The sequence below is a fragment of the Bufo bufo genome, chromosome 2 (assembly GCF_905171765.1).
Source record: "Bufo bufo chromosome 2, aBufBuf1.1, whole genome shotgun sequence".
Classification (NCBI taxonomy): Eukaryota; Metazoa; Chordata; class Amphibia; order Anura; family Bufonidae; genus Bufo; species Bufo bufo.
In genome coordinates, this window is record NC_053390.1 from 160,494,846 (window position 1) to 160,520,442 (window position 25,597).

The following is a 25,597-nucleotide window of genomic DNA, read 5'->3' on the forward strand; positions in this document are numbered from 1 at the left end:
AGAAAGATGGTAGAATTAGACAGGTCAATCAGTTCAGAAAGTTCCAGGGGTATTGCAAAATAAGGCATACTGGTCGAACTCACGGGACTGTGGGTACAGATCCAACAATCTCTGAGTTTCAGTCTCTTCCAACCTCTGGACTAGAATTTTATGGTACCGTATCAGTGAATTGTCCCATTCATCACCCAGTGGCGTGAACACTGCTGATATGCCTACAGTCAAAGTTATAAGTAGGTGGACCCTCATGGCTTATTGTTCCAGGGTTGTCGGGACAGCCTTTACTCTTTTACAATGTGAGGCGTGGATCCAGGTAAGCCTCCCTTCGAGTTTCACAGAGGTCGGGATAGTCAGCAACATCTGTTAAGGCCCCTTGTATCGTGGTTCGAGGGTGTTTCTGATGTGTTTCTTGACCACCGCCCACTCTCCAGGTTTGAGAGTGTGGCTTCCCTCTAGGGAGTCAGGATCTGGAATGGAAGAGAAAACTTGTGCACGTATGTTAGACAATTGTTTACTCAGGGCAATCACATATTTTGCAACAGATTCATAATGTATTTGCAATTGCTGTGGGAAGTACTGCCCCATCCTAGGCCCTGTCCAAAACAAAATTTCATATGGAGTCAATTTGTGTGGAGGCCTAGGGGTGTGTCTAACTGAAAATAGTGCTATTGGCAGGCATTGTACCCAACTGAGCCCTGTCTCCCTAGTCATTTTCAGCATCTTGGACTTCAGTACCCCGTTCAGTCGTTTGACTTTGTCGCTGCTTTGGGGTCTGTAGGGTGTGTGATAGGCTAAGTGTGACCCTACCATCTTCCAGACTTCTTGGGTTAATCTAGCAGTGAATGCTGGGCCCTGATCACTTTCAATGACCTCAGGTACTCCGAACCTACAAACAGTTTCCTGCATTAAATTCTTAGCAGTTGTTGTGGCTGTCTAATTTCGGACGGGGTAGGCTTCTGGCCACCCAGAGAACAAGTCTACCACTACTAGCACATATTGAAACCCTTGGCACATTGGCATCTGGATGTGGTCAATTTGACCGTTGTAACGGGTACTGGGCTTTGGGGAGACATTTGGTTGGTGTAGGCTCAGTTCTTCCCGGGTTGCACTGCGCACAGATGAGGCAAGACTGAGTATGCCTCCCCAGGACAGGGGTTATCCCTGGGGCCACCCATATTTTGTCTATTAGTTCTTTCATGATGGTCTTAGATTGGTGGGTGGGCCCATGAGCAATTGAAGCTATCAGAGGATAGAGAGCTTTGGGCAGAGATGCTCTCTTTCCTTGGGTCCACAGTCTAGATTCTTTCTCTTCTTGTGCTGACTCTTTTAGCCAATCCAATTTTTCTTGTGGCGTGGCCTGCTTCTGTAACTGGACTAGCAGATCCCAGGAGACCTCTTTTGATTTCTGTGTTAGGTCTGTTGTGGACTCTGTTGCCATCAAGACTTGTGAGGTCTGTTCTTCTTCCTCTTTCACTGCTACTTGCTTTGCTGCTTGATCAGCTAGGGCCTTTCCTCTGGCTTCAGAGGTGTCAGCTCGAGTGTGCCTGTAGATCAATAAAATCTTCAGATTCTCCAGTATACTCCCCCCTTGGAAGAGGGAGAAGAGCAGCAGGATTGAGGATGTGACATCTTTGAATAGTGACATTATCAGGTAGGAGCAGGCTACCTTGCAACCATAGGTGACGTTGATTAGTCAGATGCCTAGGTTGTGTTTGTTGGAGAATGGCAGAAATGTCATGTGGTGCTAGGATAGTGAGGGGGTGGCCTAGTACCATATCAGAAGTGTTGGCCAGCAGGGCACTGGCTGCATGTACAGCTCTGACACAGGAAGGGGCTTCCCTGGCTACTGGGTCCAGTCTCTTTGTATGGTAGGACTTTGGGGTCCTTCAGGGTCACAGTGACTGGTGGGACATTGAGGCATCCGATATCCTGGGGTCCTCTGGCCCAGAGAGTATCCGGGATGAGGTGCAAAATGGTTTGCAGCGAATCCCCTTGCTCATATAAATGAGTGCAGAATTTTATTGTTAGACATCCGGCAGCTGTGGGTTTCACATAATTTGAGCGAAAACCACAAAGACCAAGAAGCAAGACAGTTTCTTATAAGAAAGAGGATCTTAAACTAACACAGCAGAAACTAACATTTCTGTGAAAAGAAAAAAGGTGGGGTTCAACTGATCCCCCGTAGCTGTCCTGCAATGTGGTGGAATGATCTGCTAATTTTGCTTTTGTCCATTTGTCTGTAAACCGCTGCAAAATATAGTAGCGCTATATAAGTGCATAAAATAAATAAATAAATTATCAGTGAGCAGTATTCAGCAGTCTTATTCTCCACTATACTTTGCAAATCAGACCATGTACATCCATAGGTTTGGTGCACTTGAGACAATTTCCTGTAAAATGGCACTGGGTGGGTCTCAGGGTCAGGCAGTAAATTCACTATGGTGAATAACTGTTGTAGAGTAAAAGACACATAGTTGGGCAAGCCCTGGGGACGTGTTAGTGCCAGGGCTTCCCTAAGGGTTTTGTAATTGCCCCTCTCTAGATCGTGCATATTTCTTTGCAATGCAGTAATCTGAGACTGGCGGTGTTTGGGTTCTGTGCATCAGTGCAACTACCCCCGTTCCATGGTGCCAATTGGGGAAAGGAAGTCCTTGTGCCCGACACAGATTCTAGCGCCTCGTCAGGCTGCGTTTGATCGGGCTCTTCTGTTTGACCTCCCACCATTATGGGTGTGGGGGTCATGATCTAACGGGGAGTCATAAAAGTGCCATCCGGTTTTATCATCGGGTACAGCATAGAGATCACCGGGACACTAGGGGTGACATAGGAGTGACGGGGGGGTCCGGACCGAATGATATTAAAGGTCCGTTCATGGGCGTTGGCTGGGGACAAGATGGCGCTGTAGCTAACACGGGAAGTGATGGGACGTGCTGGGGAGTAGTTACCAAGGTGTGGTTTTGTGGGTGGGGAGCCCCACAGGCAAGGCACATATCACGGGAGGAGGGATTCTGTTGACCACATGTTTTGTAGGTCCACCCACCTGCTTTCTTCCTGGCGCCATTATAGGGCGGTGGCAAGTCATGTATCAATGCAACACCAGGTTTACAGAAATATCTATGTCTTTTCTCATCAAAATTTTGTTCTCCCCCCGTCTGTTCAAATTCTTTACTACAGTCCAACCACACACGGACCATGTCTGTCAATTTATCATCCTCTAACTTCTCTCTTTTCTCATTCAACAATGTCTGCCACATAACAGGGCAGTGTGCCACCTTTTGTTATGTTATACAGATGTAGCAGGGTTAGCACTCAAACTCGTAACTCAAATTTCTTAAATCATCATGTTATCTTGAAACAAAAGCCATTGAAAAGCAATTGAAGGTGTTTGCTTCTCCGGTCCGCCACGTACTGTTCAGGTGAACAGTAGCCCTTCGGGACACTTTCCTCATTTCTCATCTTCTGGATCCTTTACCTTGTTCTGGACAACACAGAAACCCGATATAACACGTTGAGCCTAATGTCCCACACACTCCGGGTAGACACTGGCCGGTCTCCTCCCTTCTGTCGTCTCTCGGTCACAACACCGGGGTGACCGATTGACACAGGCACTTTAGAAGACCTTTGGGTTTCTATCAGTCTGTGTTTCCGTTACAAAGGGTCGCACATTAAAAACAATAAACCACAATACATCAAGGAAGAACCCTTGCGTACTGTCTAATCGTCTCTCGCACCTACTGGAGCCGCCTTAAGACCTCTGTATAGAGTAATCACTGGACGTGAAGACCTTTGAGTCCCGGTCAGCACACTCTGGGCTACCGCGGACCGCTCTCCCCCCTTCTGTGATCGTCCCCTTTATGGAGATTTGAGTCAGACGCCGGCCTGAACTCCGATACAGGCACATAGGAGAACTCCGTGTCTCAGTCAGTGATACTTGTCAACAGGGTCTTCACAACTTATAGGCACAACACAGTACATCAAGACTTTAAAAAACAAATGGGGTTCTTACTTTCATGCCCTCGAGGACGTCCCAGACTGCTGCCGCACCCCTCCCTCAGACGAACTCCAAGAGGCTACACCAGGGGACACTTTATAGGCAAGATGACTAAATTTTCCTACCTCGTATTACGGGTCGCTATCCCGGTGTCCGTTAGTGTGCCTCTCCTCGTCTAGTCTCCGGGGGTACGGGAACAGAGGGTCCAATCCTCGAGCCCCATGATTGGGCGTCAAATTTGTTCTGGTTCTGGCCAAGCTGCCAGTTCGGTTGATGTACTGCTCCAAATTAATTAATGTTAAAGTATACGTATACTGAGAGATCAATACTGAGACAACACACAGCTGGTTTATAACAGGATCTCTGGTTTATTGCGGAACAGTAGACAGTATATAGGACGGAAAGGAGTGGGGGGTGTAAGGTGGCGTGTATCTTTTCTATTGGCTATAAACCCTGTATTTTCTGTCACATCGATGACAAGAGGAAGTCCCCCCCCCCCCTCCCCCCTTGCTGGTGGGTGAAGCCGTTACTTCTTCTTTCTTTGAAGCTGCTTGCTTGAGCTGAACGGAAACCGTCTTGTGACACATGATAAAGCAAAGAGCAAGATTCTTGTTATACGCATTGGCTGGGTACCTGGCCGCCATTTTAACTACAGTATAGTTCTCAACAAGCAAGTATCCATTTTGTATCAGTAGTCCATAACAGAAACGCTTGCATCAATCATGCCGAAACTAATTTCTGAAGTGATAAACAATAACGGCGGAGCTACTCATTACTGAGTTCATGTTTGGAAGTTGGATTTCTGTTTTGGGGGGGTTTAGTTTTTTTTTGGAGGTGTGGTCCTAAACTTTTTATCAGCTGAAAAACAGCCTGTTTCAGTTTATTCGTTGTTTTCATTAAATTGAATGCTCAAAAAATGTTTTGTCTCACTCCCATTTCTTCTTGTTGCATGTTGAAGCTCTTCTTGGAACCTTGTTAAGATCCAGCCATGCAAAATATGATTTTTTGCTATTTTTCAGGTGGTCTTAAACTTTTGATCAGGACTGTATCAAGGGGTGGAGTGAGCATTTTGACATCACAAGTATTTTGCAGAAACTGGAACACTGATCCGTGTCCTTCATCAAGAAATCAAATCCTGGCTTTCTCCGCAACAACTCAAAATTGGAAACATGGTGACCGACAACAGGAAGAACATGGTGTCGGTGCTTCGTCAAGGAGGGCTGAGCCATGCGCCCTGCATGGCACACATGTTCAATCTGGTTGTCAAGCGGTTCCTGAAGTCTTTCACCCATCTGCAAGACATCCTAAAAATGGCCAGGAAACTTTGCATGCACTTCAGCCACTCATACACCGCAAATCACACCCTCCTTGAGCTGCAGCAGCAGAACGGCATCCCCCAACAAAGGCTGATATGGAACATTTTCACCCGTTGGAATTCCACCCTCCATATGTTGGACTGACTATACGAACAGAGAAAGGCCAAAAACAATTTCTTGATGATCCAAGCAGACAGGAGTACTCCCCTGTGTAACTTCGATGTCAGCCAGTGGCAGCTCATGCATAACACCTGACATTTGCTCAGGCCCTTTGAGGAAGCCATGTTATTTGTCAGTCGCCAGGACTATGGGATGAACAACTTCATTCCACTGCTTCATGTCCTGGAACAGATGCTGGTAAATCTAGCTGGTCAGGGGACTGGAGATGTGGTGCCTAGATGTCATGGCCAGATGAGCCCTGTGGGGGCTGAACTGGAGGAGGAGGACATTGGAGCACAAGCAATGTGTAGTGAAATGGGTGGTTTTTATACAAAGGTGACAGGAGAGGAGGAGCAGGAGCAGCCAGAGGAGCTACAGGGCAATGAGGAAGACGAGGCAGAGGACCCAGACACACCGTGGCAGTATGCAGTGGAGATGGAGGCAGGTAGTCCCTCTGAGTCACTTGCACAAATTGCCCGATGCATGATCACTTGCTTGCGTAGTGACAGACGAATTGTCACCATTCGGTAGAGGGATGACTTCTGGCTCTCCACCTTGTTGGACCCTCGCTACCAGTCCAAAATGGGGGCCTTTTTTTACACCCGCTGAGGGAGGAAAAATTGAACTACTATAGAGACATCCTACAGTTGCAAGAAAAAGTATGTGAACCCTTTGGAATGATATGGATTTCTGCACAAATTGGTCATAAAATGTGATCTGATCTTCATCTAAGTCACAACAATAGACAATCACAGTCTGCTTAAACTAATAACACACAAAGAATGAAATGTTACCATGTTTTTATTTAACACACCATGTTAACATTCACAGTGCAGGTGGAAAAAGTATGTGAACCCCTAGACTAATGACATCTCCAAGAGCTAATTGGAGTGAGGTGTCAGCCAACTGGAGTCCAATCAATGAGATGAGATTGGGGGTGTTGGTTACAGCTGCCCTGCCCTATAAAAAACACACACCAGTTCTGGGTTTGCTTTTCGCAAGAAGCATTTCCTGATGTGAATGATGCCTCGCACAAAAGACCTCTCAGAAGACCTACGATTAAGAATTGTTGACTTGCATAAAGCTGGAAACGGTTATAAAAGTATCTCCAAAAGCCTTGCTGTTCATCAGTCCACGGTAAGACAAATTGTCTATAAATGGAGAAAGTTCAGCACTGCTGCTACTCTCCCTAGGAGTGGCCGTCCTGTAAAGATGACTGCAAGAGCACAGCACAGACTGCTCAATGAGGTGAAGAAAAATCATAGAGTGTCAGCTAAAGACTTACAAAAGTCTCTGGCATATGCTAACATCCCTGTTAGCGAATCTACGATACGTAAAACACTAAACAAGAATGGATTTCATGGGAGGATACCACAGAGGAAGCCATTGCTGTACAAAAACAACATTGCTGCACATTTACAGTTTGCACAGTAGCACCTGGATGTTCCACAGCAGTACTGGCAAAATATTCTGTGGACAGATGAAACCAAAGTTAAGTTGTTTGGAAGAAACACACAACACTATGTGTGGAGAAAAAGAGGCACAGCACACCAACATCAAAACCTCATCCCAACTGTGAAGTATGGTGGTGGCGGCATCATGGTTTGGGGCTGCTTTGCTGCGTCACCTGGACGGATTGCTATAATCGAAGGAAAAATTTATTCCCAAGTTTATCAAGACATTTTGCAGGAGAACTTAAAGAGGACCTTTCACCTGTATAAACTATGTGAACTAAGTATGCTGACATATACAGCGGCGCCCGGGGATCTCACTGCACTTACTATTATCCCTGGGCGCCGCTCCGTTCTCCCGTTATGCCCTCTGGTACCTTTGCTCTGTAAGTTATAGTAGGCGGGTCTTCCCTTGTCCTGTGGGCGTCTCCTTCTCCTAGGCTGTAGCACTGGCCAATCGCAGCGCACAGCTCACAGCCTGGGAGAAAAAAAACTCTCAGGCTGTGAGCTGTGCGCTGCGATTGGCCAGCGCTGCAGCCTAGGAGAAGGAGACGCCCACAGGACAAGGGAAGACCCGCCTACTATAACTTAAAAAGCAAAGGTACTGGAGCCTATAACGGGAGAACGAAGCGGCGCCCGGGGATAATAGTAAGTGCAGTGAGATCCCCGGGCGCCGCTCTATATGGCAGCATACTCAGTTCACATAGTTTATACAGGTGAAAGGTCCTCTTTAAGGCCATATGTCCACCAGCTGAAGCTCAACAGAAGATGGGTGTTGCAACAGGACAACGACCCAAAGCATAGAAGTAAATCAACAACAGAATGGCTTAAACAGAAGAAAATACGCCTTCTGGAGTGGCCCAGTCAGAGTCCTGACCTCAACCCGATTGAGATGCTGTGGCATGACCTCAAGAAAGCGATTTACACCAGAAATCCCAAGAATATTGCTGAACTGAAACAGTTCTGTAAAGAGGAATGGTCAAGAATTACTCCTGACCATTGTGCACATCTGATCTACAACTACAGGAAACGTTTGGTTGAAGTTATTGCTGCCAAAGGAGGTTCAACCAGTTATTAAATCCAAGGGTTCACATACTTTTTCCACCTACACTGTGAATGTTTACATGGTGTGTTCAATAAAAACATGGTAACATTTAATTCTTTGTGAGTTATTAGTTTAAGCAGATTGTGATTGTCTATTGTTGTGACTTCGATGAAGATCAGATCACATTTTATGACCAATTTGTGCAGAAATCCATATCATTCCAAAGGGTTCACATACTTTTTCTTGCAACTGTATGTAGTCAGTTGGCCGCTGCCTATCTGCGTCATCGTCCATCCTCTCACAGATCTGACTGGGGGGCCCTCTGCGTTCACATTGAAGATCCGCTGGACTACTGAACAGCCAAACTGGATTTGTGGCCGCAACTGGCAGAGTTTGCACTGGAAAAGCTGTCCTACCCGGCCAGTAGTGTGGCATCAGAGCGGGTGTTTAGTGCGGCGGGGGCCATAGTTACCCCAAGAAGAACTCGCCTGTCCACCCAAAATGTGGAGAGATTGACCTTTGTCAAGATGATTCAGACATGGATCAGCCAGGATTTCCACCCACCAATGCCTGATGCATCAGACTAGGTCATCCATGGTGCCACACCAACACTTTGACAAAAGAGACCGGTTTCTTCTGGCTACCTGCCTCAGCTACTATTCTGATGCTGCCACCTGCCTGATGCCACACATCTGATGCCAAATGCTCCTTCTTTCACCCACCATCTTCAGCTGGTACTGGTATTGCCACCCACCATCGCACTCTGTCACCGGGTCACTCTGTGGCCTCCTGATGCTGATGCCACCTCCACACTATGTCACCTTGCCACTCTGTGGTCTCCTTATGCTGCTGCCACCTTCACACTATCACTTTGCCACTCTGTTGTCTCCTGATGCTGCTGCCACCTTCACACTACGTCATCTTGCCACTCTGTGGCCTCCTGATACTGCCGCCACCTCCACAGTCATTGTGCCACTCTGTGGCCTCCTCCTGATGCTGCCACCACCTCCAGACTCTGTCATAGGGTCACTCTGTGGACTTCTCATGTTGTTCCCACCCTCCCCACTTCATGACTGGGCCACTATTTTGCCTTTCAGCCTGACTGAAATCATTTATTGGACCCTTCTTCTTATCTGTCAGAAGGAATGAAAAATGAGACGCACAATGGATCCTGTCTGTGTAGCAGCTGTAAGGCCTGTATGGTCCCATCAGAAATGGCTTATGATTTGGTAGCCAAACGCAGGAGTGGGTACAAAACACAGAAGACATGCAAATATTCAGTTCATGTGTCATCTCTATTTTAGATCCACTCTGGTTTTTTTTGGGCATTAGCAATACTGATGGATTACTGACCAAATGCTGACCGAGTGAAGGCAGATGCTCCACAGACAGGATCCATTTTTTGGGGGTTATTGTTCTGACGGATCAGACAAAGGGCAAAATAATCAGTGACGTCAACACAAACTTACTGCTGACACCCTCTCCACTCTGTCACGGGGGGCTCTACTTGTATAGTGGCAATACCAAATATATATTTTCTTTAATTTTTTGCTCAGTTTTAAACAAAAGCATTTTGAGAGCCATATTTTTTTATTTGCATGCTGATTGTCTGTGGGGGCTCATTTTTTGAGGATGAGATGACGTTTTCAATAGTAATATTTTCGGGTACATTTGACTTTTGACTTTTTGATTGCTTGATATTATGCTTTCTGTGAGGCCAGGTGACAAAAAACTGACTGTTCTGGCATATTTTTTACAGTTTTTATCAGACGGGGTAGATCATATGAAATCTTTATTGAGCTGGTCCTCATGGATGTGGCAATACCCAATATGTGTAATTTCTTCTTTTTTTTTTCAGTGTAAATGGCTTGATGAGGAGAAAGGAGCACTTTTTTTTTACTTGAAACTTTTTTTTCTAAAATATATATATTTTTTACTTTTTTTATTAGAATTTTTTCCCCACTATGGGACTTTAACTTTTGGCTGTCTGATCCCTTCTACAATACATTAGAACACATGCTGTATTGTAATGCACTACTCTGTCAGTATTACACTGTCAGTGGGCCTATGAGACGTAGCATGGGGGGTGGATCTCACAGGTTTCCGTAGCTGGCAGGCTCTGATGCCTGTGTAAGGCTATGTCTACATGACGACATTTGTCGCGCGACAATAATTTGCGCGACAGATTGGGCACAACTACACTGCAACATTTGTAGCGCAACATTTTGTTGCACCAATGTCGCGCAACAATTTTCATAATGGCAGTCTATGGTGTCGCACTGCAACATGCAACATGCTGCGACTGCGTTGCAACAATCGCAGAAAAATCCATCTCAAATGGATTTTCTGTGACTGTTGCGTCGCAGTCGCAGCATGTTGACTGTTGCAGTGCGACACCATAGACTGCCATTATAAAAATTGTCGCGTGACAAATGTCGTCGTGTAGACGTAGCCTAAGGCATCAGGGCTGCCTTAGCAGCCATCGGCCTCCTGTCACCACAGTGCGAGGGGCCGATGTAGTCGGAGAGGGAGCCCCCATCCCTCTGCAAACACCATATTGATGACTGCGGCATATAAAGGGTTAATCTGTCAGCATCAGTGTTTTCACTGCTGGTGCTGGTGGATACACCACAGGCCTGTGCACGCTGATTGTGCAGGCACATCTACTGTGCACGCCTGTGACCAAGCAATGTACTGTATATATACAGCGCTTGGTCTCTATTGGGTTAAACAATAGGTCATTTTCTGATGGCACATTTCCATAAATAGTAATTTCTTTTAGGCCATTACACAGATGTTCCATTCATGAATAGGAGTGTTCTGATAATAAACAAACATTTCTACTGTATGAACTGTTTACTGACCTTACTTTACATGCATTAATGTTATGTGTATTATATGTGCGCAAAGTGATAGCTGCTTTTCTTTTGGTAGAGGCAATGGACAACTTTGGAGGCATTCTTTATTATTGATTTATAGAGCTGAGTGAAGGTTTGAAAAATTAGATTTGACAGTTTGCCGAAGTTCCCCAAGAAATTAGATTTGTTACAAATTAATTAATCATGAATCGCTATAAATCAGGTATACCCAGGCCACTCTGCCTTATGGTACGGCCACACAGAGCCGCTGTGCTGCAGGCGAGTTGCGGCCATGCTGCGGTGAAGAACCGTGAAGCCAAGTGGCCTGCAACTGCCTTTCATTTAATAATGAAGACTGCACTGTATAGTCCATCTTCATTATTAATAGCCATACGGTACCTTAAATGCACCTTTAAACAGGGGCTGTTGCTGGTATGGGGTTTGGCTGGTTAGGTGCTGACATACCCACTTCTCCAACCTCAGTGCTCTCCTGCCCTACTGGTGGGAGCCCTTGTTCTGCCGTCTGATTTTCCTCTTTGTCCACATCATCTAATATCCATAAGAATATGTCATCGGGAACATCCAGATCCTCCTCTCTCTGCATCTTGCTGACTTTTCTAGGAAGTAAAAACGGCAAAATATGAGGATGGTCATCATTAAGACCTGGCCCCCCTAAAGGGGGGGAGATGGATGTATTGGTTGGCACGCTGCGAACTGGAATAATAAAGGCTTCCATCTTATTGGTATTGAATTCTTCTATTAATTGTTTTCAGCAACACTGTCCCTAGCGCAAAAGCGCTTGCCACGTATCTCCCTATGCTCAGCTCACAGGACAATGGCAGAGACCGCGTAGGATGATCTCTGGATCCATGTGAGGTGCAGGGCTGGTTCTAGCTTTGTTAAAAAGAGGTTGTTATGTACTATATGATGTCTGAATTAAATTTTTTACTTTAGTCATGGGATATCCCCTTTAACCACTTAAGGACCACAGGTTTATACCCCCCTAGTGACCAGGCACTTTTTTACAAATCGGCACTTCACAACTTTAACGGTTTATTGCTTGGTAATGCAACTTGGTACCCAAATTAATTTTACCTCCTTTTCTTCTCACAAATACAGCTTTCTTTGGTGGTATTTGATTGCTGCTGACATTTTTTGTTGTTCATGGAAGATTTTTTTTTTTTTGGCACAAGTTAGCGGAAAATGATTATTTTTTCATTTTTTTTCTTACAAAGTCTCATATTCCACTAACTTGTGACAAAAAATAAAATTTTACATGAACTCGCCATGCCCCTCACTGAATACCTTGGGGTGTCTTCTTTCCAAAGTGGGGTCACTTGTGGGGTATTTATACTGCCCTGGCATTTTAGGGGCCCTAAAGCGTGAGAAGTAGTTTGGAATCCAAATGCGTAAAAAATGCCCTGTGAAATCCTAAAGGTACTCATTGGAATATGGGCCCCTTTGTGCACCTAGGCTGCAAAAAAGTGTCACACATGTGGTATATCCGTACTCAGAAGAAGTAGGGCAATGTGTTTTGGGGTGTATTTTTACATATACCCATACTGTGTGTGAGAAATATCTCTGTAAATGACAACTTTTTACAATATTTTTATACAAAGTTGTCAATTTACAGAGATATTTCTCTCACCCAGCATGGGTATATGTAAAAATACACCCCAAAACACATTGCCCTACTTCTTCTGAGTACGGCGATACCACATGTGTGACACTTTCTTGCAGCCTAGGTGCGCAAAAGGGCCCAAATTCCAATGAGTACCTTTTAGGAGGGCATTTTTAGACATTTGGATTGCAGACTTCTTCTCACGCATTAGGGCCCCTAAAATTCCAGGGCAGTATAAATACCCCACATGTGACCCCATTTTGGAAAGAAGACACCCCAAGGTATTCCGTGAGGGGCATGGCGAGTTAATAGAAGATTTATTTTTTTTATTTTATTTAGTTTTTTCTCACAAAGTCTCCCTTTCCGCTAATTTGTGACAAAAAGTTCAATCTTTCATGGACTCAATATGCCGCTCAGCGAATACATTGGGGTGTCTTCTTTCCAAAATGGGGTGTTTCTACTGCCCTGGCATTTGAGGGTCTCCACAATCATTACATGTATGGCCAGCATTAGGAGTTTCTGCTATTCTCCTTATATTGAGCATACGGGTAATGAGATATTTTTTTCCGTTCAGCCTCTGAGCTGAAAGAAAAAATGAACGGCACAGATTTCTTCATTCGCATCAATCAATGTGGATGAAAAAATCTCTGCCAGGACATAGGAGCTCCGCCTAACATCCAAACCCACTTCAGCTCGTATGCCCTGGCAAACCCGATTTCTCCATTCACATCAATCGATGTGGATGAATAAATCATTGCCAGAATTTATTGAACATAACAACAGCATATGAACACCGCCCCTCAGCTCATAAGCCTCGGCAAACGTATCTTTTTTACTGCAGAGGAGAAATCTCGTCTTGCAGCGCCGCATACACCGACTTTGTGTAATCTGACAGCAGCTCAATGCTTCTGTCAGAATGCACATCAGTGCTGCAGCTGGTTGATCGCTTGGTCCACCTAGAAGGTAAAAAAAAAAAAAACAGGCAGCAACGCAATAAATTTATTAACATCAACTTTTATAAACTTTATATAACATTTGAAACAGAACATTAACTTTTTTGCTTACCTGTGATTTTATTTTATTTTTTACCTTTAGAGGACAAACCTCTCCTTCCCCATGGGACAATGTGCAAAGCGCAAATCGCCCAGAGATGTGGCGAAGTACATTATGCACTTTGTCCCAGGTGAAAGGAGAGGTTTGTAGCAGCTCTGTGTGAAAGGGCCCTAAGACCCCTGTGTACCTGTCCTGTGTCACGCGATCCCTACACTAAAAGTGTACCTGTGTGAGGTACTTGCGGAAACACTCCTCTATGCATAGGGCAGGCTGGTCAGGACAGTCAGGACAAAAAACGGTGGTGTCACGCCTTATTCCAGCCCTGCTACAGACACAACATCTTTTTCTTGGGGAACGCTGAGTTGGGGTACCAGGATAGACACTCGGGAAGTGTCTGTCTTGTAGCCGGCTAACTACATCAGGGACTTGGGGCACGGACCCTCCTGGATACAGGAGTTCCGAAATGATCTCTTCCTGGAATTTTAGGAAGGATCCCGTTCTCCCAGCCTTACTGTAGAGAACAAAACTATTATAGACAGCCAATTGAATTAAATAAACAGACACCTTCTTATACCAGCGTCTGGTGCGGCGGGACACTAAATAGGGAGCCATCATCTGGTTATTGAAGTCCACCCCTCCCATGTGAAGGTTATAGTCGTGGACAGAGAGGGGTTTCTCAATGACTCCAGTTGCCCTTTCAATTTGTACTGTCGTGTCTGCGTGAATGGTGGACAGAAGGTAAACGTCCCTCTTGTCCCTCCACTTCACCGCGAGCAGTTCTTGGTCACACAAGGCAGCCCTCTCCCCCCGTGCAAGTCGGGTATTAACGAGCCGTTGGGGGAAGCCCCGGCAACTAGGTCGCGTGGTGCCACAGCATTGAATTCCGACTATATGTAAGTGCCGAAAGAGGGCCACGCTTGTGTAATAATTGTCCACGTATAAGTGGTACCCCTTGTGGAGTAAGGGTGACACCAAGTCATAGACAATCTTGCCACTGCTCCCCAGGTAGTCAGGACATCCGACCGGCTCCAGTTTTGAGTCTTTTCCCTCATAGACCCTAAAACGATATGTATAGCCCGTGGCCCTTTCACAGTTTGACCCCATACCGGGCGCGCTTGCTGGGGATGTAATGTTTGATGCCAAGGCGCCCGGTAAAATGTACAAGGGACTCGTCTATGCAGATGTTCTGATTGGGGCTATACACATCTGCAAACCTGGATGACAAACGGTCTATGAGGGGCTGAATTTTGTGAAGGCGGTCATAAGCAGGGTGGCCTCTTGGATGACAGGTTTTATTGTCAGTAAAATGCATAAAGCGCATGATGCCCTCAAAACGTGCCCTGGACATAGCAGCAGAGAACATGGGCATGTAATGTATTGGGTCTTTAGACCAATAGGACTGCAATACATTTTTTTTTTGTTAGACCCATGCTGAGGATAAGGCCCAAAAATATTTTAAATTCGGAAACTGTGGCTGGTTTCCACCGGAAAGGCTGGGCATAGACGCTTTCCGGATTGGCGGTTATATACTGTGTGGCATAGCGGTTGGTTTCTGCCACAACAAAGTCATAAAGATCCGCGGTGAAGAACAGCTCAAAAAACTCGAGGGCTGATCCTAAATGAGCTGTCTCCACGCGAACTCCAGACTGGGCGGTGAAAGGGGGCAATACAGGTGCGGCGGAAGCAGGGGAGTGCCAATTTGGGTTGCCAGCACCTCTAGGAGACTAAGGGCTCTACAGGCCTGTGAACGTGGTGGCTGCGACGGGGGAGTTACTGCATGTGCCGCCATACCAGCTTGAACTGCCCTTCTGGTGCTCGCCACTTCACCAGGGAATACGGCAGTGCTGGTAGAAGGTCCAGGATGTGCTGCGCTGCTGGTGTATGCCGCACCATAAAAAAATCAGCGCTAGCACCACTCTGCTGCAAATGAGGCTCATCATGCGGGGTATGCAGAACACTGACATGGGGTCGGGTACGCCTGACCATAGCAGGGACCTCAACCTCGTCATCTTCACTAGCGGTTAGAGTGCCACTGCTGTCTACAGGTTCATATTCTGCACCACTGGATTCAGCGGGTGAGGCGTCCCCATCGCTTTCATCCATCAGGGCCAGAATCCTGTAGGCCTCTTCAGCGGAATACCCCTTTGACATTTTGGGCTAACTAAATTTAGGGGGTATTCCTCTGAGACTACCCAGGAAAAAGAGCACACCTGCCTAGTAAAAAGGAGTGCTTGCGAAGTAAAGCTGTGATCTCTAATAAAGATCCAGAAAGCTCAAAAGTGATCTTTATAGTGCCGCAGCGATTTTACAGTGTTTTTGCAGTGATCAGAAAAAAAAAAATTCTGTCACTGCGGTGGGGCGGACTGAACGCAAGTGTGCGCACAAGATCAGGCCTGATCGGGCGAACACTGCGTTTTTTGTAGAGCCTAAGGTGACCCTAATGTACTGATATAGATCTGATTGCGATCAGTCTTGATCACTTACAGATACTATATAGTACTAGTGCTGATTAGCGACAGCGATGACGCTAATCAGTGACTGTGGTGCGGTGGGCTGGGCGCTAAATACCTAACAAGTAGCTAAGTAACTGGCGGTGATAAGGGACCCTTACAGGGGGGCGATCAATGACAGGGGGGTGACAGGGGGTGATCAGGGAGTATATATGGGGTGATCAGGGGTTAATAAGGGGTTAATAAGTGACAGGGGGGTGTAATGTGTGTGTGTGGTGATTGGTGCTACTTACAGAGCTGCCTGTGTCCTCTGGTGGTCGATCCAAGCAAAAGGGACCACCAGAGGAGCAGGTAGCAGGTATATCAGACGCTATTTACAAAATAGCGTCTGACATACCCATTTGATTGGTTATTTTAAAAATCTACAGCCTGCCAGCCAATGATCGCTGCTGGCAGGCTGTAGTTGAAATTGTGAACTGCGCGATCCTGTGAACTCTCAGGTCTCACGAGATGACGCCAATAGGCGTCGCTGAGGCCTGAGAGCGTTGCCGCCCGGACGCCTATCGCCGTTACGTGTGTGGCAAGCGGTTAAGCAAGTGTAACGCATGTTCGATCGGGGTGAGCTCTGGTGATTGACTCAACCATTGCAGAATATTCCAGTTCTTTGCCATAAGAAACTCCTGGGTTGCTTTCTCTGTATGTTTTTGGTCATTGTCCATTTGTACTCTGAAGTGCCGTCCAATTAACCTTGCTGCATGTGGTTGAATCTGAGCAGTTTATCCTTGTAAGGCCTCATGCACACGACCGTTGTTGTGTTCCATTCCGCAAAATGGGGTTCCGTTGTTCCGTGATCTGTTTCCGTTTTTGTTTCCGTGTGTCTTCCTTTATTTTTGGAGGATCACCAGACATGAAGGAAAGTAAAAAAAAAGTCTAAGTCGGACGCGTATGACAATCTTGTGTGCCTCCGCATTTTTTCACGGTCCCATTGACTTGAATGGGTCAGCGAACTGTTTTTGGTGAAAAAAATAGGACAGGTTATATTTTTTTGACGGACTAGAACCACGGATCACGGACGCAGGATGACAAACGGTGCTTTAGCCGAGTTTTCAATGGACCCATTGAAAGTCAATGGGTCCGCCGAAAATCACGAAAAACGGAATAACGGACACGGAATAAAACAACGGTCGTGTGCATGAGGCCTAAACATCAGAATTTATCTGGCTGCTTCTGTCTTCAGTCACATCATCAATAAACATTAGTGACCCAGTGCCATTGGAAGCCAAGCATGCCCATGCCATCATACTGCCTCCATCATATTTTACAGAGGATGTGGTGTGCTTTGGATCATGAACCGTTCCAAGTCTGGATGTTGTGAAGAGGTTTTTCTTCACCATGGTAAAGCTTCTGTGATCATCCACCACTGTTGTCTTCCGTGGACGTCCAGGCCTTTTTGAGTTCTTGAGCTCACTAGTGTACTCTTTTTTACCAGAACATTTCCGCTTTCTGATGGATTTCTCCTTTTTTTCAGCCTAATGATGGTCTATTGCACTTCCACTGAGCGCTCATTTGACCACATGTTGTGGGTTCAGTAACAGCTTCCAAATGCAAATGCCACACCTACAATCAACTCCGGATCTTTTACCTGCTTAATTGATGATAGATTAGTGAATAGCTTATGCAGCCCATGAAATAGCTTTTGAGATAATTGGCCAATTACCTCTGGTCCCTTGAAAAAGAGGCAGACATATTAAAGAGCTGTAATTCCTAAACCCTTCCTTCAATTAAAATGTGAATACCCTCAAATTAAGGCCTCTTGCACACGACCATATGGCTTTTTCAGTATTTTGCAGTCTGTTTTTAACGCATCCGTTTTTCCATTTTTTTGTTTCAGTAGTTTTCCGCTTCCATTCCATTATGACGTTCCGTATTACCGTTTGGTTTCCATTTGTGATCCATTTTTTGCAGATCGCAAATGAAAACGGAAGCATACTGTTGAGGAAGGGTGGCAGGTATACATAAATATATATGCATGCCTACTGGGCATGCATATATATATGTATATGTTAGCCCCTCAGAGGACGATGTGCGCAGATGTGCCCAGCACCTGCGCCCATCTGCCTCTGGTATTCCCCAGGGGCTCATTCATGCCCCTGTGGGAATTCATATAATGTGATATATGCATGTGCCCCCTTAATAGATATGTATGTATATGTTAGCCCCTCAGAGGGCGATGTGCGCAGATGTGCCCAGCACCTGCGCCCATCTGCCTCTGATATTCCCCAGGGGCTCATTCATGCCCCTGTGGGAATTCATATATGTATGTGCCCCCTTTAATATCTATAATGCCCCCTGTATCCTATAATGCCCCCTGTATATCATATATATATATATATATATATATATATATATATATCCCCATACCATATAAACCCCCCCCTACATGGACACAGATGCATCAATGTAAATGTGCCCCAAGCATTTACATTGATGTAATCTGGGTGAAGGCGCCAGAATGACCGAACAAGGTCCGGTCATTCTGGTGACCTCAAAAGGATTCAAATTCAATAGAATTTGAATCCTTTTGTTCTGAAGATAATTAAGCATAATAGAGGGAGAGGAGATACCTCCGCTCACTCTATTATGTGCATTCTGGCATCGCAATTACCATTGCGATGTCCAGAATGCTAAGAGCTACAGACGGGAGATCAAAGTCATCTCACCGCGCCGGCCCACGTGTCCTGCACTGTGGTGCGCGCTCGCGCGCCGCTGTGTGGGCGGTACGGCAGTGCGGGCGGCCGGACATATAAGTCCGGCAGGCCTGCACTAGTGAGGAGAGAGCCGGCCGCCCACCCACCCTGAAGGAAGGAGACCCCCTTGGACTGACGAGCACCCCTAGACGAACGAGCGACCCCTGGACAACGAGCATTAACCCTAAGTATCGCTATATTCCCCCCCTGCACTCTCTATACCCTCCGGACCCCCCCCTGCACTATCTATATACCCTCCGGACCCCCCTGCACTCTATATACCCTCCGGACCCCCCCTGCCCTCTATATACCCTCCGGACCCCCCCTGCACTATCTATATACCCTCTATATACCCTCCGGACCCCCCCTGCACTATCTATATACCCTCTATATACCCTCCGGTCCCTCCTGCACAATCTATATACCCTCTATATACCCTCCGGTCCCCCCCTGCACAATCTATATACCCTCCGGCCCCCCCTGCACTATCTATATACCCCCCGGACCCCCCCTGTACGATCTCACTCCCCTGGTAACCCTCACTATATACCCTGCGGCTATCCCCTGGTATATATCCCCTGGACACTATAACCCTACCCCACATACCCCTGGTAACCCTCTGTATCCCTACCCCTTTACCCCTATTACCCCTGATCCTGGTAACCTTTTATACTCTAATCCCCTCCCGTGGTATTTGTGCTTGGTGGTCGGCTTGTAAGACCACCGTCTACCTTCGTCTACCCCGTAGGGATAGTATACAGTACTAGGTGGGTGGGCTGTTAATATTGAATGTGTGTATCATATAGTTAGTTTATGGGTGGAATTGGGAACGTGTAGTGTAGATGAGTACTGTATAATTAGTGCTGTAATGTTAGTGTATTGCGTAGTGTATTGTTAATAAATACTGTTATATTTGTATCTGTGTAACGTGTAATTATTGGCGATAGTTAGTTAGTAAGGCGCATGCAGCTAGCATAGTGATTAGTGTAAAGCATAGCAAAGGTATTGTTATTAGTATATAAAGGTATAAATAGGCGGAGTTATCAATAGACGGTTCCTCCTATTTATGAATATTAATTACCGATATTTGCATAAATATTGGTGATTAATATTCCCCCTTTACATTGGCGAGCCAGGCCCACTGCGTGGATTTTGCGTTTATTTTTGGTCTTAAGGTTGAGGGTCGCTAGTACTGTGAATTAGCGGGCAGGAGAGACGCGGTCAGCAGAGTGTCTGAGCGTCTAGGACCCGATAATTCGTACAGGAGAAGCGATACCTCCCTTACAGTACCAGAAATAGAACAAAATCTTTTGCAGAGAATCTATAATTGTTCTGTGAATTTATATTTTTGTATTTGCTTTACACGGTCACCGTCGCTGGGGTAAGAGAAGAAGGATACGTCACGGAAAGAGATCCATCTTCGTTGGAGGTACATAAAAGTCCAGCTGGTCGGAAAGAAGCGATCCGGAAGAAAAGGACTTCTTTCAAGCAGCTGCAAGGGACAAGAAAGTACAGCACCAACAAGAAGATGGACGCTCAGCAAACGGTGAGTATGAACTTCTCCACACTCCAACACTTAGCCAAAAACAGCACTTTTAATCCCATTGTTCCTACTACATATAAATCCGCTGAGCTGCTGTGGTCTGCTTTACTGGACCAGGTGTACGCTCATGACCGGGTTTGTATTAGTAGGAGTGTCTTTAACAAGACCACCAAACGCCTCCAAATGCTAGCCAAATTGGTTCTTTCCTATGAGGATACCATTTGGAGGGCGGAACACACAGAGATACTTGCCAGCACAAGAAAGGCAGGGGAGGCTGCGGACAAAGCAAACTTCCACTGCAATTGTTGTGTTGATAACTATAGAAGAATTCACACACTAGAGGTTCAATTACAAGACGAAGCCCAGTGTACAGTCGAGAGGGGCAGAGAAATCTGTGTGTTAGAGTCGAGACTCTCGGATAAGGACAGTCTCTACTCTGACATGGACAGAGAGCTACTCCGGCTGTACACTGAGATTAATCAGTACAGGAACAATATAGTATCTACGGATTCCCTGATTGTTCAGATGAGGGAGGACCTGGCTGCAAAGACGCAAACCATTGCAGATTTGCAGCGGGCAATCTCCAATTTGTCCAGGCCTAGTACCAACGGTATGGTGCCCACGAAACAAGTTTGTGTTTCGGAAATGGCACAGGGGGAGACAGCGGCGGCAACGCCAGGGTCTTCGACGGATAATACATCCGCATTGGTAGACACTAGGGGACAGGTGGAACGGTCTCTACAATTCACCCCGTCATCCGGGGAGAATAGGGGTAGCAACCGTTACCAGGACAACTGTTGGGGAGAGGAAAGTGGAGGGGTATATTCCACTTCCAATCCGCCAACACGTCCGGAGAAACAGGAAGAGGTGTATCCTAACCATTCCAGTATGGAAAGGATAAACTTCCTGTTACGGATCTGCAAGGAGATCCCGAAATATGATCCCCATGTAGATCCGTTCGCTTCATGCGATATTTTTGAAGGTCACTGTAACAAATATTCAGTGGCTCCGGAATATCGCATGGAGCTGTTCAGATTATGGTTACCAACACACCTTAATCAAAGGTATGAGGTAACGGGGAGGATGCGACCCACGAATGGCCAGTTTCATGATAAGGAGGAGCGCCTCTCCATACTCACGAGACTGGCCACGGGTCATTGGGATGTCACTCCAGAGGTCCTGTCAAAGTTTAAGCCTACTATACATGATGAACCCTTGTCATTGTGTAGTCGGTTTGAAGCGATGTACAGGAGGGTTACCAAAGATCAGGGTATTGGGATTCCACAAGGCATGGTGCGCATGTTTGTGGAAAAATTCCCATATCTTGATACTGCAATCCGGCTGAGTGCAGCTAGGGAGCCATCCCTCACGGATGCAGCCATGATTATTGAGCAGTGTAGACAAGACATACTGCTCAGTAAGAAGTCTGTGAAAGTGAGGGAGCGTGTGCCTGTATACGGTAGGTCGCAAGACGACCGGGTACAACACACGAGGTATGCATCAACTGTCCGCCCCACGGCCCCACCGCTGGAAAGGGCAGGAAACTTTCGTTGTTTCCTGTGCTTACAAGAGGGGCACATAAAAAGAAATTGTCCACAGTGGTTAAAGATTAACCGGACAAATTCGGAGAAAAACGGCAATAATAACGGTTTCAGGATGAAGCCTAATTATGCCAGACCTGTGGGAGAACAGGTTGATATGAATCTGGGACATTCATCAGGACAAGCACCAAAATGCGTGGCGGTCATGAATGTCCCAGGGGGCATGGAATCAAGAGATTCCACACCTAAGGATCAGGAACAGAGCGCAAGAGTGGCAGTATGTACCACACAAATACCTACTGGGAGTCTGGTGGATATCGATTGAAGATTAGGGGTCCCTAAAGAATTGGCACCAGTATGTCCAATCATACTGGATCCTTCAGGGAGACCCCATATAAAAGCCACGATAAAAGATAAAGAAACGGAAATCATGCTTGATACTGGGGCGGAAATATCCATTACCAATATCAAACATGATCTACTCCCCAACAGCCCCCAGTGTGTGGTGATCGGATTTGATCACCAACAAGGGGGGGTGAAGGCCCACAGAATTGATGAGGTAATCGTTCAGATTACCAGGTGCACTAACCTCAGGATACCCATGTGGTATTACCCCGGTTCTGATAACATTATCGGAACCGATGTAATGACACAAAATGGGTGGATCCTGGATCTGGCAAATTGCATTGTGTGGAAGGGTCCCAGACGAGCCAAGGTGTTTGTCATTCAACGCCAGTGTCTGGGACCACCTTTGCCAGCAGTAGATAACTCTACTGATGTGCTGGAACACAAGTGGCCTGAGGTCTCGCACAATCCAGACCTTTAGCCTATTGTGTATGAGCACCCTGATCTGTGGGCCCAAAATAAGAATGACTGTGGCAGATTGATTGGCGTTTTGGTGGACATACAGGGTCCTGACCCTCCACCTCAAAGCCAATATCGATTTCCACCAGAGGCCACCCATTCAATTATGGACACTGTCCTTGAATTGAAGACTAGGGGTGTGGTCATTGAGGGCAACTCGAAGTGCAACAATGCCCTCTGGCCAGTTAGGAAAAAGGACACAAACGCATGGAGGCTGACCATAGACCTCCGTGTCCTTAATAAATACACCCCAATGTCAGCCCCAGTGGTGGCCCAAACTCCCGACATCATGGCCAGAATAAGTGGCGAAAGCCGCGTATTCTCGACCATCGATGTTTCCAACGGGTTCTTCTCCATCGAACTCACGGAGTCGTGTCGGTACAAATTCGCTTTTACGGTGGGGGACAAACAGTACATGTTTGCTGTACTGCCCCAGGGGTTCCATAGCAGCCCCACGTATTTCCATCAGGCATTGGCGGCTGTGCTGATTGTGTTCTCACGGCCAGAATGCCTCCTGCAATACGTGGATGACCTGCTTTTGCATACAGAAACCTTGGAGGAACACTTGGTTCTGTTGAAAGAGCTGCTGGGACTCCTGGCAAAGTCAGGACTCAAACTGAGTCCCCATAAGGCAAATTTGGCTAAAGCGGAGGTAACTTTCCTTGGGGTCCAAATTTCCTGTGGAACCAAAGGAATCATGACGTCCCGGGTGGAAGCCATGGTAAAGTTACCCAGGCCTGGCACCCTTCAGGATTTGAGAAAATTCCTGGGGGTTGCCAACTTCATGAGTGAATTCATAGAGGATTTCGCGGCCAAAGCGAAACCTCTCTACGAACTCCTTCGAGGAGAGGAACCCTCAATCAAAGGGTGGTCCGATGCGCAGGAGGAGGCCTTTTCAACCCTGAAAAGGGACCTCTCCTCGGCGCCTGTGTTGGCCACTCCACATTCAGATGGGGATATGGCCATACAGGCGCATGCAGGGATGGAGTCTATCTCAGCTGTCCTGGTACAGAAAGTAGGTTACGAGACCAGACCGCTGGGATATTTCTCCAGGCTGCTTTCGCCCGTCGAACGAGGGTTCGATGAATGCGCCAAGCAATTGGCAGCCATACACTATGCTGTTAAGACCACAGAGCATATTGTTGGCTTCCGGCCCCTCACTTTGCAGACTCCACATTCACCGCTGACCCTTTTGCTCCGTGATACTCTCCCTGGAGTCTCCCAACAGAGATTCGGGAGATGGATCATGGATCTCAGCGGCCGGAATCTGCAGGTGGACCACAAGGCCAAGTATGTTTTGTCCCAGTTGCTGAACCTGACTGGAACTGAACATGACTGTGGCCCTCCAGTAATGGATGACTCTCCACAGATGTTCAGGACTGACAAGCATCCAGATGACAGAGTCATCTTTGTTGATGGCTCTCGGTTTTATCTGGATGGGGAATATGTCACAGGTTTTGCTGTGCTGGATGAGACCACTGGTACCCAGAGTCTTGTCCGGTTACCAGGTCACATGTCAGCACAGCGGGCAGAACTGGAGGCTGTTAAAGAGGCCCTGCTTCTTCACCCTCCAGGGAAACGAGTTATATATAGCGACAGCGCATATGTAGTTCGCTCCCTCACATTGCACCTGGACGTTTGGAAGAGAAGAGGATTTGTGGACAGCCAAAACAAACCTCTGGCTCATGTGTCAGTCCTGAAGGAGCTGTGGGAATGGGGTATGGCACACGTGGCGGAAGCAGCCATCATAAAAATCCCGGCGCATCAAAAAGGGGACGAACCTTTGACAGCAGGTAACAACCAGGCAGACGAACTGGCAAAACTAGCAGCAGTGTCTGGGACCTTTAGGGAACCAGGCACTGAGCCACTGTCCGCATACCAGATTGCTGCGCATACCCATCTGAGTGACAGCCCGGTGTCATTCGAGGAGGAACAAGCTAAGGATCCTCTTCTAATGACACACATCCAAGTACCACAGCATCCCTGGTCCTTACAACAGGGGATCCTGTGCTACGACACCGGTACTCAGTCGCTTCCTCTCCCGGTGGTTCCACAGCATCTGCAAACAGAGCTGACGCGGTTGAACCACCAAATGTTTGGACATCTTGGCCGGAATAAGCTCTTGCCTCTCCTGAGAGACAAATTGTACTGGCCTGGAATGTCCAACACAGTAGAGGACGTTACGCAACAGTGCCTGGTGTGCGCTCAGGTTAACCCAAGGGCGTCAGCCCTGAAGCCATCGCCAGAGACTTGTTTCTTCAACAGGTTCAGCAGAACCTGAAGGAGTTACTGCCTCATGCAGCTATACGGTTACACAAACCGTATCTACAGGGGGAAACGCCTATGCCCTCTGTAGGCGAAATGGTAATGGTGAAAGTCTTTCGTCGGGTCGGCCCATGGGACGCAAACTGGGAGGGACCGTACAAGGTCCTTGAAGCAATGGGGGACACCATGCTGAAGGTACAAAGGCCTATCACGAGCAAGAAGAAATCCCGTAGACGCCAGGAAGTTTTTTGGATTCACATCGACCAGGCCAAAGCCACCCGAGCCTCCCCAACTCAATAACGCATACCGTTCCGAGTTGGGTGAGGGGGGGAGAAAGGGCTTGGTGGGTCGAGTGTGAATCCAATCCACTTAACACATCCCATCTCATTTCAGAACACAAGAGGGAGACACTCCATGGGACCACACTGCCAGGGAAGAGCTAGGCATCCTCTGAATGAGATACGTACCCAGCTTGTGACACTAGTGGTAAGCATGTTGATGGCGGGCTCAGCCTCTTCAGGGGAGGACCTGGGGACTAATATTGGTATGGCCAGCATATCACTTGATGGACCCGGCCTTTTAATGGTGGAATGTTTGGATGGCAAAATCCTGGAACCATACAAGAACGTTACCTTTACACCAGGTCAATGGTATCTGTATGGTTTCCAGAGAGAGGGTTTTGCCAATGGTGTAATT

The 25,597-nt window shown here is 46.9% G+C and overlaps 1 long non-coding RNA gene across 1 annotated transcript; it reads left to right on the top strand.

The window, feature by feature from the left end:
• Positions 1 to 171: 171 nt before the first annotated feature.
• Positions 172 to 22,185, top strand: LOC120992562. Its single transcript, XR_005777001.1, has 3 exons — positions 172 to 359; positions 16,871 to 16,875; positions 22,174 to 22,185. It is a non-coding gene; the product is annotated as an uncharacterized LOC120992562 (long non-coding RNA).
• Positions 22,186 to 25,597: the final 3,412 nt, after the last annotated feature.